The sequence below is a fragment of the Cibotium barometz genome, chromosome 52 (genome assembly GCF_041138505.1).
Source record: "Cibotium barometz isolate CiBa-2024 chromosome 52, ASM4113850v1, whole genome shotgun sequence".
Classification (NCBI taxonomy): Eukaryota; Viridiplantae; Streptophyta; class Polypodiopsida; order Cyatheales; family Cibotiaceae; genus Cibotium; species Cibotium barometz.
The window spans coordinates 22,987,907-23,000,370 of record NC_141097.1 but is presented as its reverse complement, the minus strand read 5'-3'; the positions used below and the strand labels follow the sequence as shown (position 1 = coordinate 23,000,370).

The 12,464-nt window shown below is 39.4% G+C and overlaps 1 long non-coding RNA gene across 2 annotated transcripts; it reads left to right on the top strand.

Moving 5' to 3' along the window:
* The first annotated feature begins 502 nt into the window (after positions 1-502).
* LOC147608966 (uncharacterized) lies at positions 503-1,022 on the top strand. Of its 2 annotated transcripts, none has more exons than XR_015264352.1 (2): positions 503-620; positions 848-1,022. It is a non-coding gene; the product is annotated as an uncharacterized LOC147608966 (long non-coding RNA). The 2 variants fall into 2 exon arrangements; XR_015264353.1 differs by having other exon boundaries at positions 616-753.
* The last annotated feature ends 11,442 nt before the right edge of the window (positions 1,023-12,464 follow it).

Genomic DNA, 12,464 nt, shown 5'->3' with positions numbered 1-12,464 from the left:
GGAAAAAAGATGGCAAAAGGGGAAGATCTCCCCCACCCATTCTCATGGATAGGGAGTTTCCCATGTCCATCTCCCTGCCCATCTGGCAAAAGGGGGTGAGTTTGTAAACACCCTTACACTCGGTTGAGATGTTTTTTTTTTGTGGTTTTCCATCTCCCCGCCCATCCGGGAAAAGGGGGTGAGTTTGTAAACACTCTTACACTCGGTTGAGAATTTTTGTTTTTTTGTTTGCGAGAGATTGTTACGGAACTGCAGATGCCTACGCAGTATCAAATTCAAGACATGGCCGTAGGTTGCGAGAGATTGTTATATGGAAATGTGCCAAAGCGTGATCGGCACCGCACATGCCTCGGTTGGGGGCTTTCATGTGAACCTACTCTAGGAGAGGCCGAGTCCAAGGAAGTGCGTGCTCCATGTGAACGCACTCTTAAAAGCAAAGGAGGAATATATTGGCGCGCAATGCACCATCTTGTGGGCGTCGCTGTTAAAAAAAAGCGGCGCGCTGGGAGTGGGGCCCATGGAATTCGCCTGTTCTTCTACACGTTAACTTTCTATAAAGAGACGACACAATCGCTTTGCAACTCCTCCTCGGATCACCTCTTCACCTCCCCCAGCCACTGGTCTGTCTTCTATATTGAATCAGTTAAGTTTCTATTGTCGGTTAATTTGTTGGCTTAGCCCCCTGAGTCCATCTTCTATTGTCGGTTAATTTGTTGGCTTAGCCCCCTTAATCCCTGCTCTGATTCGTTAATGGTATGTTTTCTAGTTAAAGTGTTTTTGACCTATTATTAAGCTAAGCTTATGGTTTGCGTTAATTAATTGAGATTTATGTAATTTTTTGTTGCAGGGAGCTATGGATTCGATCTCGAGCAGGGCGGGTGGGGGGTCGATGTCTCCGAAGGTATCATCTCCAAAGCTTTCATCGCCAAGGTCCCCTTCGAGCACGGGTGGTGGTGGTTGTGGGGGGGGTGGTGGTGGTGGTGGTGGCGGTGGTAAGCCGGTGTGCCTGTGTGCACCCACCACACATGCGGGCTCGTTCCGATGCCGCCTCCACAGGTCCACTTCATCGAATAAGTGGGACAAAGTCTCGCCTACCACACATGCCACCACCCCCACCACAGGCACCGTTGAAGCCCAATAACAACCTCCTCACACTTGGTTTATGACCCCCACCCCACACATACGTGTGTATCCTCCTTGGCTCATCACCCCCTTCTTGTATAGTGGTACCCCCTATCAGACTTGTGTAGCACTGCTAGCCCTTGGTGGATGTTTCATCTTCAACCTTATACAACCCTTTGAAGGTGTGTTTGGCTTCTCAAAATGATGTGTACACCTAATGATAGTGATTTTTTTTAATGACAGTGTAACCTAATGATGATGTTTTTTCTTTTTCTTGGGAATTGGTCTCACTTAGAAAAGGTGTGATTTGAGGCATGAGAGAGAGAGAGAGAGAGAGAGCCTTGAGAGAGAGAGAGAGAGAGAGAGAGAGAGAGAGAGAGAGAGAGCCTTGAGAGAGAGAGAGAGAGAGAGAGAGAGAGAGAGCCTTGAAGAATTCTTAGGGTGATAAGAGTCAACGATGCTACCAAGTGTGAGAGAGAGACAAGAGGGAGAGGAAGTGTGTGTGTGTGTGTGTGTGTGAGAGAGAGAGAGAGAGAGAGAGAGAGAGAGCCTTGAAGAATTCTTAGGGTGATAGTCAACGATGCCACCAAGTGCGAGAGAGAGACATGCCACCAAGTGAGAGAGAGACAAGAGGGAGAGGATGTGTGTGTGTGAGAGAGAGCCTTGAAGAATTCTTAGGGTGATAGTCAACGATGCTACCAAGTGTGTGTGTGTGTGAGAGAGAGAGAGAGAGAGAGAGAGAGAGAGAGAGAGAGAGACAAGAGGGAGAGAGTGTGTTTGAGTGAGAGAGGGAGAGGGAGAGAAGTGTGTGTGGGGGAGAGAGAGAGAGAGAGAGAGAGAGAGAGAGAGAGAGAGAGAGAGCATTTCTAATGAGGATCAAAGATTAATCATCAATGTTGATGATCATTCTACTAGTAAAGTTATCACTTCTAGTTATGTTAACTAAAACCCTAGTTTCTTTCCTTAGTAGTAAATATTTTATATGCAAGAATATCTCTTCAAAAAAGCAACATAAGTGTCTAATTGGTAGCAACATTTTTACATTTTTAGCTCTCAATTATGTAAAAAGAGATTTCATAACGTTGATATTTTATAAAGAGATTTTGTCTCCTTGGTAGTTAATATTTTAAAAAAAGCAACAAGTGTAATTGGTGGCAATATTTTTACATTTTTAGATCTCAATTATGTAAAAAGAGATTTCATAACATTTTTAGCTCTCAATTATGTAAAAAGAGATTTCATAACGTTGATATTTTATAAAGAGATTGTCTTCTTGGTAGTTAAAAAAGAGATTTCACAACGTTGATATTTTATAAAGAGATTCTGTCTCCTTGTTAGTTAATATTTTACATACAAGGTTCTCTCTTCAAAAAAGAGAAGTAAAGTGTCTAATTTGTGGCTACATTTTTAGTTGTTAATTCTACAAAAAGAGATTTCATAATGTTAGGTGCTTGCTCAACCCTTGAAACTAATTCGTGGCTACATTTTTAGTTGTTAATTCTACAAAAAGAGATTTCATAATGTTAGGTGCTTGCTCAACCCTTGAAACCAATTGCCTTAGTGGTTAGATTTTGCTCAACCCTTGAAACCAATTGCCTTAGTGGTTACATGTTGCTCAACCCTCGAAACCAAGGCCTTAGGCCTCAAGTTGGCTTGTCACATTTAAAACAATAAACAGACACGGTTTGGTTTGCAAAATTTGTACAATTTAAAACAATAAACAGACAAATGGTTTGGTTTGCAAAATTTAAAAAAATAAACGAACATACGGTTTGCTTTGCATTTTAATTGTGCAAAGTTTTACAACAATTTAAGTTTTGCTTCACATCATGAGCGAATGAATGTTGTTCATGAGCGAATGTGTTGTTCATTTATGATAAATTTGGTGTGTAATATGTGTTTTGGTTTAGTATATTTCTCTCTCTTTGAGAGAAATTATATTGGTATAGTTTATTTATGTAGGTACACAATTTCAAAGAGAGGTACTTATTTAGAAAAATTATGTTGGTTTAGTTTATTACGTAGGTACACAATTTCAAAGAGAAGCACTTATTGACTAAAAGAGAAATTACGTACGTACACAATTTTAAAGAGAAGTACTTATTGACTAAAAGAGAAATCATATTGGTTTAGTTTATTACGTAGGTACACAATTTCAAAGAGCAGTACTTATTGACTAAAAGAGAAATCATATTGGTTTAGTTTATTACGTAGGTACACAATTTCAAAGAGAAGTACTTATTGACGCTTAATTATCTAGTGTGCATATTGATGCTTTTTTATTTGGTGTGCATTAATGAGTTTCCCACTTTCAGTGGGAAGAAGATTATTCAATTAAAATAATGTAAACTTTAGTAAAATATTACAAAGGAAGCACAGCAAGAAATCATGACGTGGCATAGAAGTAAAGAAGAAATACTTGAAATAATGCATTAATTAGCTTCTCACTTTCAGTGGGAAGAAGATTATTCAATTAAAATAATGTAAACTTTAGTAAAATATTACAAAGGAAGCACAACAATAAATCATGACGTGGCATAGAAGTAAAGAAGAAATACTTGAAATACTTTATTAACTGGAATTTTTATACTTGAAATACTTTATTAACTATAATTTTTACAGCCATGTACATTGGTCCATCGAAAGCAAAGAGATTGAAAAAAGCAAAATAAACTTTAAGAATACATTTTACGTAAACTGTAAACCTTAAGCAAACTACATGAAGCATGTATCTTCCTTAGAAAGGCCAACATATTTACAAACACTTGGTGACAACGGCACCAATTCATCACCATCAACAATGGATTTTTTACCATATCTCTTAGTTTTTTACCAAACAAAGAGATATGATTGCCTAAAGTCTTATTGGGTATTAGCAGTTTCCCCATCATCATCAATGATGATGGGATTGCTATGAACCCGGTTGTGCATCATTTTCATTGGAATCATCATGGGGTGCATTTCCATTTCTGTCAGTGGTGGCCATTCATTGGAGTGAAGTACCTTGCACTAGGGTATCCACCATGACGAAGATTTCATCTATATCTATGTATTGTGTAAGATGAGGGAGCTTAATCACTTTCTAGATTGCAAAGGACCTTCTTCTTCTCATCCCATTTCAACATAAACCTTTGCACATGACTATGTGGCCTTCTGGTTTGAAGAAGTCTCCCAACCCAAATAACTTTTGATAATTTTACCAATGCTTATGAGTGGCGAAGCCATGAGAGTGATCACCATCTGGAAGTGTAAATGATTGAGAGTGCCTCCTTTCTCCAATGCAACCAAACCCTTTAAATATTCCATTCTCACAAACTCTTCAAGTAGTTACCAAGAATACAGATTGATGTCCGCGTTTCATATGGCAACAGTGACAGAGATTTCAAAAAGTTTTGTCCTCTTTTCTGTTGTGTAAACAGAGGTTTCTTGTGCACAGAAGGCTCTAACTCAGTGTGCTTATCATTTGGTTGCTGAAATGGATTTAATACAGGCTGCTCAGCTTTCACGGGCCTCTGAGGACCCTAGCATGACGAAGATGATGAATCATTAAAGAAAAAAGTGACAATATGCACACAAAATAAGCAAACAAATAGTTGACAATATGCATATGCACACAAAATAAGCAAACAAACAAGTGGCAATAACCATGCATACCTAATGACAGTGCTTTCTCCTTTACTGCACGAAGGTTTTGAACTGTATACTGCCCTTTCAGAGGTGTAACAATTCGAGAACACCCTTGATCGCATTCAGCCCTAGGTACAGTTGATGTGGAAGGTTCACCTTCGTGACAAAGCAATGTGGAAGAAGAGGGACGACCATGTCCCTGACGACAAAGCAATGAGGAGCATGGATGACGGTTAAATTTCATCAGGTTGGTAATATCATCAATAGCCTTCCTTCTAGGAGGTATAACAACAACAACACAAGAGGAATTGACGAAGAAAGAACCAATAGAGGTCATTATATAAGCAAGATAGAAGCAGTAGAGGTCGTTATATAAGCGACAGACAGTCCACAAATAACAAAGATACATCACAGTGTGGCAAACAACAGGAGATACCAATGATACAGAGACATGCACGATGTTGTAGAACATGGCACGTGAAGAGTATGGTAGAGATAGACAGATACCAATGAGAGGACGACATGCACGCACATGTAGAACCTGGCAAGGAAATGAACGTTGCAGAAGCTAGAAAAAGAAGGCACCGTTGTCACAACAAGCCGCTCCAAGATGAGGTAGGCATCAAAACTCCACAATCACAAAGGTAAAGCTTCTGCAAGGGCAAAGCCAAAAAAATGTTCTACAAGGCCACAGCTAGTGAAACTCTAAGACCAAAAGGCCATAGGCAGTGAAGACAATGAGAACCCAAAAAATGACCATGCCCAAGGAATAGCCAGCTGCACAACGATGAGACACGACGATAATGGACATCATCTTGAGGGGAATAGACAACTGTCGAAGCCCCGAGCGACCAAGGCGGACGCATGATTAGCCATGCAAAAAATACGCCAAGATCCACACCAACGAGCCGCTCCTCCAAGACAACATAGGAAAGAAAACTCCATAACCATATAGGCCACGCCCGGTAGCCTGCGAATCTTCTGCAATGCCACAGCGAGCAAAGCGGCCGAATGATAACCCATGCAAAAAAGACCACCACACCTAGGCCACAGTCGATAGCTTGCGAATCTTCTGCAACACCACATTGAGAAGAGCGGGCGAATGATGACCCATGCAAAAAAGACGGGAAGATCCATGCCAACAACGTAAATAGAAAATAAAGACAAGTGTCCAAAAGCCATGCAGCATAGGGAAAGTTAATTAATTAAAAGCCACCCATAAAAACATTTTGGGTGCATATTTATATTAAAACATGAACAATAGTTCATGGTGAGAGAGAATCATCCTTATGACACCCTAAAGCCAAACATTAACAACAACAAAAACCATGGCCCAAATATTTTTTCATCTTAAGTGGACATGGACAAAGGCTTCAAAGAGGGGTCATATTTTGTAGTGTGATTGTTGTCGAATTTTGCTCAAATTTCAAATACGAGATTTTATTCTTCAATTGCCATGACAATGCGATAAACTTGAGGTCTATTGCTAATGTAAATGACCACCTCCATCACCATGTATCATGCACCCCAAATCTTGTACATGGTACATGGCACTTGAATCATTAAGATAAACTTGACATCTATTGCTAATGTAATGACCACCTCCATCATCATGTATAACATTGGCCCAAATCTTTTTTCATCTTAAGTGGATGGACAAAGGCTTCAAAGAGGGGTCATATTTTGTAGTGTGATTGTTGTCAAATTTTGTAGTATGATTGTTGTCAAATTTTGCTCAAATTTCAAATATGAGATTTTATACTTCAATTGCTATGAAAATGTGATAAACTTGAGGTCTATTGCTAATGTAATGACCACTCCATCACCATGTATCATGCACCCCAAATCTTGTACATGGTACATGGTACATGGCACTCAAATCATGAAGATAAACTTGACGTCTATTGCTAACGTAATGACCTCCTCCATAAGCTCCCCAAATCTTGTACACGGTTGTACATTGTAGCCATATTTGGTAGTGATGTGTGAACATACTAGGACCAGTCAAGGCACGTTTTCTCTCTTTAGGAGGTTTTTTCCCCCGTGCTAGTACACACCCATCTTGAGGTATACTCATTATCTTTGTACAAAAGAGAAGAAAACCTTGGACCTACTGCACAAGCTTATGTTGGAGAGGTAATTGACAACATGGAGGATCACATCCCAGCTCTCAAAACACCCATTGAGTTGCCTAGCCCCTATGGTAAACTGTTCTATAATGCTATGCTTGACACAGGTGCTAGTCGTAATTTGCTCTTCTTTTGCTACATTTAATCAGTTGGGTAAACCTCAACTTGAAAAGTCTAACATGGGAATAGAGGGTATAAGTGCGAAAAATACCAAAGTTCTTGGTTTGCATAGAACTATCATCTATGGTGATAATGGGCACTTGGTTGGAAACTTTTTGGTCATGCCCACAAGAACTTTAAAAGAACATGTTGTTCTTGGACAAACTTGATGATAGCGGCTTGGTTGGTAGCTTTTTGGTCATGCCTGGAGGAACTATAAAAGAACATGTTGTTCTTGGATAGATTGGATGATAGCGGCTCAATGCAGAATCGATTGGGCCACAAGGAGTGTCTCAATGGCAAAAAAATTATAACCCTACACTTTCTTGGATAGACTGGATGATAGCGGCTCAATGTGGAATTGACTGCGCCACAAGGAGTGTCTCAATGGCAAAAAAAATCTAACCTTACACTTTTACACTCCATGAACATTGCCTCCACATCAAATGCATTAGACCAGAAATAAGCATTTGAATGCCTCAATAACAAAGCCTCAACATCAACACAATCCAATGTCGTTCCCTCCCCATCGACATCCACTTTACCAGTGCAAGGTTCTTCATCTTCAAGCTCCACATTTGCATCTACCTCCACCTCCAAACCAATTACCAGTAGGGCATCGGCAAAGAAAGCCACAAACTACCCTTAAGTGGGATCCAAAAGACTCGCCACTAGTTCTCAATCGTCAACCCGCCATCAAAAACTTCCAAGAAGCCCCATCGCAATAAAAGTCAATCCAAACCATAGGTTACCTCTCTCGATGGATTTATCTTCTTCAAGCTCAAGGATACTACGAGGGTAACACATGGATTTTCATGCCGAAGAGGATGTAGATGTCTATAGCCTCATCATTCCATCTATCGGCCAATCAACAATCTCTGCTTACCCTAATGCTAAAGTAGACAAGGGAAAACAAATTGATATACCTTCATTGCCAACATCCCATAAGATTTGGATTCTAAAAGCTGTTCAAAAGATGGCTTTCCCCTTAAGAAAAGAAGACTCTAACAAAGCCTCCAGTTCCCATGAGGCCTCTCTACAAGTTCTTCAACACCTTCTCAAAAGTACTTCAGGAGAGCCCAGTACTTGAAGAAAGACCTGCTACCCTAAGCATTCCCTAACCTTGAGAGTTTAATACCAATCCCCAACCTTACCATCTAATGTTAGACTAAAGGCATTGGTTTTGAAAACCTCATTTTGTTCTCTTAGTGCCTCACATACTTGATCAAATACCTCCAAATGTCTCCTAGGATCACCATCTCTAGTGAATTTATGAGTTAGCTTGGCTATTTGGGCAGCCTTTCCATGGCTATGTTGACCACCATCTCGTACAACAACAAGCGTTATGCTCTCCGCTATTGCTCTTCCCAAGGCCTATGCAAAAGCAACTGGATTTGTGAGTAGAGCTGGTGCTAGCATAACAAGAGCAATAATCCAACATGTGGCATTGTATGAGGATGTATTGGTCTAAACCCTGATGGGGGTAGATGTGCTACATAAGGTATGTGTTCTACTGGTGTCCCAATAGGTGCTTTAGTCATGTGGGCAGCAGGAGTTGGTAGCACACTCACTCTAGGAGAGGGGTATTTCATGGGTGCACTAGAATGAGACCCCTCTAGGAATGGCAATACTAGATATGCCAAGCATAGGGGGATCCATGTGTGAAGTGGTGGTGGTGGCTACCATGGTAACCATGGGCATGTGGCTCAAAGGTAATAATGCATTAGCATGGGTGTCATAGTTGGTGGTGTGGTGCTTACAACTGGATGAGGTAGTGTACTAGTAGTGTCTTTGGTGGGGACAACTCTAGGATCCAAGAAGGTGAAGCTCATGCTAGTATGCACTTGACTCCTTGCATGGCCTTGAGGGTTAGAAGATGTGGGTTGGTCCATGGTATAGTCGGGTGATACTATAAAATTAAGATCCACTGGGCTTATAGGTGTTACCATTTCGCTCATTCTTGGCATTCTTGCTTTGGATGTCCCGACTTGCACCATAGGTCTTTGGATCCTTTTATGTCAACAATCCTATATATGTAGTTGTTGATACCTTGCAATCTTTCCTCCTCTATTGTGGCCCTATATATTGATTGGACAATCCCTTCCCAACTAACACCATAAGCTTGGCCTGTACTGAAATCCACAAGAGTCTCTATTGATGTGTCATACTCCCAATCATCTGTGAGAAGACGTTGATCCAAGATTTGCAAGCCTAGCTCTTTCTTTGAGGTAGACACAATGTTATCACTTGTATCGATGTTGTTAGGTGGTACTTGTGCAGTCCTCGCTTGGGACTTGTTTTGGGCATACTAAGTTGTTTGGGTTGCTAATCGTTGATGTGCCACTTGCAAAGTCTTTTCTTCCTTTGCTCTAGTAGACTAGATTAGTGTCTCTACTTCTTGCACTTCTTCTAATATTATACTATCAAGCATAAGTGCTTGTTCAAGGGGTGGTTTGATAGTCATAGTTACATTGAATCGAAATCAAACGAATTATCACTAGCCCCTATTTGCAAGTCCTTGTACACCGCTAAACTGGGTTCTGATCGAAGCTCCTGAGCTTAGTGTAGGTTGTTACGCACCTAGCTTGATAGATGCACTATCATCTAAATAGGCCTCTAATACACTCCCATATCATAAGTGTATGTGAATACGGGGTGTTTGAAGGTCCTACGGATGCCTTGGACAAGTTTGAGAATTGTTGAAATTTTTTTTATTTTTTTAATTAGATTTTTTTAATTAGATTGTCCAAAGTTTTTCCAAAACACGTTTCTGGTGTTTCTTAACCCATCTGGCATAAAAAATAGTGTACTTTTTTCGGGTCAATTAAGCACTACATGGGGCTTGCTCCCATAGTTAAGAAAGCTCCTTATGGAAAAACGTACTTTTTTGGGGGTGTTGCCTAATAACTAAAAATTCAACAAGAGTTCCCTCTTATTTCTAGGTATAAAAGTTTCTCACCATTTGTATGAAAACTTTTTTTCATGCACTACCTTGAAGTATTAATTTGAGAAAAATGAGGTTTATAAAGTAGTTCCTCAAGTCGTTAATGATTTCTTTTTATAAAATATGAGAATGAACTTTGAAACATGCAGAATTAGACTCAAATGTGAAGACTTTGAAGCCTTTCTTTTAAGGCCTTTTATTCTACATAAAGGGGGATGAAATTTCTACTTTTCAAAAGAAGAGATTAATTTTAAAGGTTATTTAATATGCCCTTCTTAGTTAAAAGTAGAAAATTGACAGATAACGTCCTCTCTCATGTCATCTTTGAAGACATCCTGTTGTAATGTAATATCCTTGAGATTGTAGGTTCCTCCACCAAGCATGGGTATATTTCTCTAAATGTAAAGTAGAAAAGTAAACTTTTTTCTTTCTCACTTCTTAGAAATATCTTGAAGTAAAAGTCTAATTTGTTCACCCACTCTTTAAATTCCTCATTTGAGGTGGTTGCACCATTGAACTTTGCCAAAACAACTTTTCCCTTTACTCCTTTGAACTCACCTCTCCTATCATGTGCATTGTCCTCATGCAATCTATCATCATGTACACCATCCCATGCAACCTTGAGAAATGTCCTTTGTGACTCAGATTGCCATCATAGCAAAAAGAATCCAAAGCCTAATGCCCTTTCTCTTAGCATATCCTAGTGATGAAGAATGCATATGATGATGCAAATTTACCATGGATCACAACAAGTGTGGCTAATTTTCCTTATTGCCATGATCAATCTCATCTATGTCTCCAAACACAAAGCCCTTTGATGACCTAGCACAAACCCAATGTTTTACTTGGGTTGGTGCATCCCAAAATCACGAGGGACTCTCTCCTTATATGATCCTTGCAAAGGAGTAGTACCTTGGCATGTTGGCAACCTAGTATTTATCTTGGTTGTGGTATACCTCCATTCTTGAATTCAATTCTCAAATCCGACATCTCACTCTTAAATCCCTCGAGAAGTTAACCTTGGAGTTGGATTATTGTGATTAAAGTTCTCCATCATAGAATCCATTGGTAATGGAAGGACCACCATTTGCATTTTATACACCCGCATCGGCATGCATCGGCATGTACATTCATGTGCATCGAAAGGACCACCATTTGCATTTTATACGCCCGCATCGGTCATGTGCATGCTTGGCATTACCTACAATTGGCATATGCATTTCCTCGATTGGCATGCTAAGAATTTATCCATACATTCCCACCATCATTTTTAACATATTTCACAAACTCAACATAATCCACATAATCCACATACTCTACATTATCATGATCCATGAGCTCTTAAAGTATGTATGGATTCTTTGAGTTATCCCTCTCAGCATCATGGCTACAAATTAGTATCCTAGATGGCACATGTAAAGTTATCATAATTTGGATACCTAATGCTTTTTGGAAATCTCTTGCTACCTATTTTCCAAATATGTACTCCCTTTTACTTTAGTTAATGGCCTCTATACCTCTGTTGACTTTTAAGAAAAGTTAACTGACCCATGAAATGACATCAAAATGAGGAGGTGTATGGCTTGAAAAAAAGCTCTTTGATGAGGCTTTAGAGCATGTAAAAACCATTCAACTTTATTTCATGTAAATTTTAACTAAATTAGAGATTTGTTTAAAATTTGGTATCTGTAAGCACGGAATGTAACTCTTAACATGGTAGTTTCCAAGGTCATTAAAGAGGACAATGAGAAGGATGGAGAATTGTTTAATGATTTCCAAGACTTTATGGATGATAATCATATTCATGAGCTAGATGGGGAGTTTCCTTTTAATCTAGGTGGTGCTTTGTTGAGAAATATAGTGCCAAAGAGCACAAGTAAAAGATAGAGAGTGAGTTGAGTAGCCAAGAAAGTGTAAAGCCTAGCATGAATCCACATGAGTAAATGAATTTATCCCACATTAATATACAATCCCAAGGGTGTACCTCCTCATATAAAAGGGGGGGGGTCATTTCAAGTAATGAAATCATATTACTTACACACATCTCAAGCCTCTTTATGAGTACAAGTCTTAATCATATAACCTAATTGTGCTTAAGTTTATTACACATACTCACTATTGATGAGTAAACTTAGATTACACCCACCTTAGATTAATTCACTCTAATCACATTAGATTAGTGTAAGATTAGAATCTAATTAGATAGTTGATTGTCATTAGGAGAGCTTGATCCATGAATCTTAACATGGTATTAGAGCCTAGGTCTAGATCTCCTAGCTTAGCTTAGTTATTACTCGTAAGAAAGTGATTAAGAATATTAGATTGTTAATCTTGCGTCATGTTCAATTAGATTCTAAAATCTTTCACCTTTTCCATTAGGATTATATAGGTAACTTTATCATTACGGTGTGCTAGTTTGAGAGAGAGAGAGAGAGAGAGAGAGAGAGAGAGAGAGAGAGTGAGCTGCACAAACACAAGAAAAG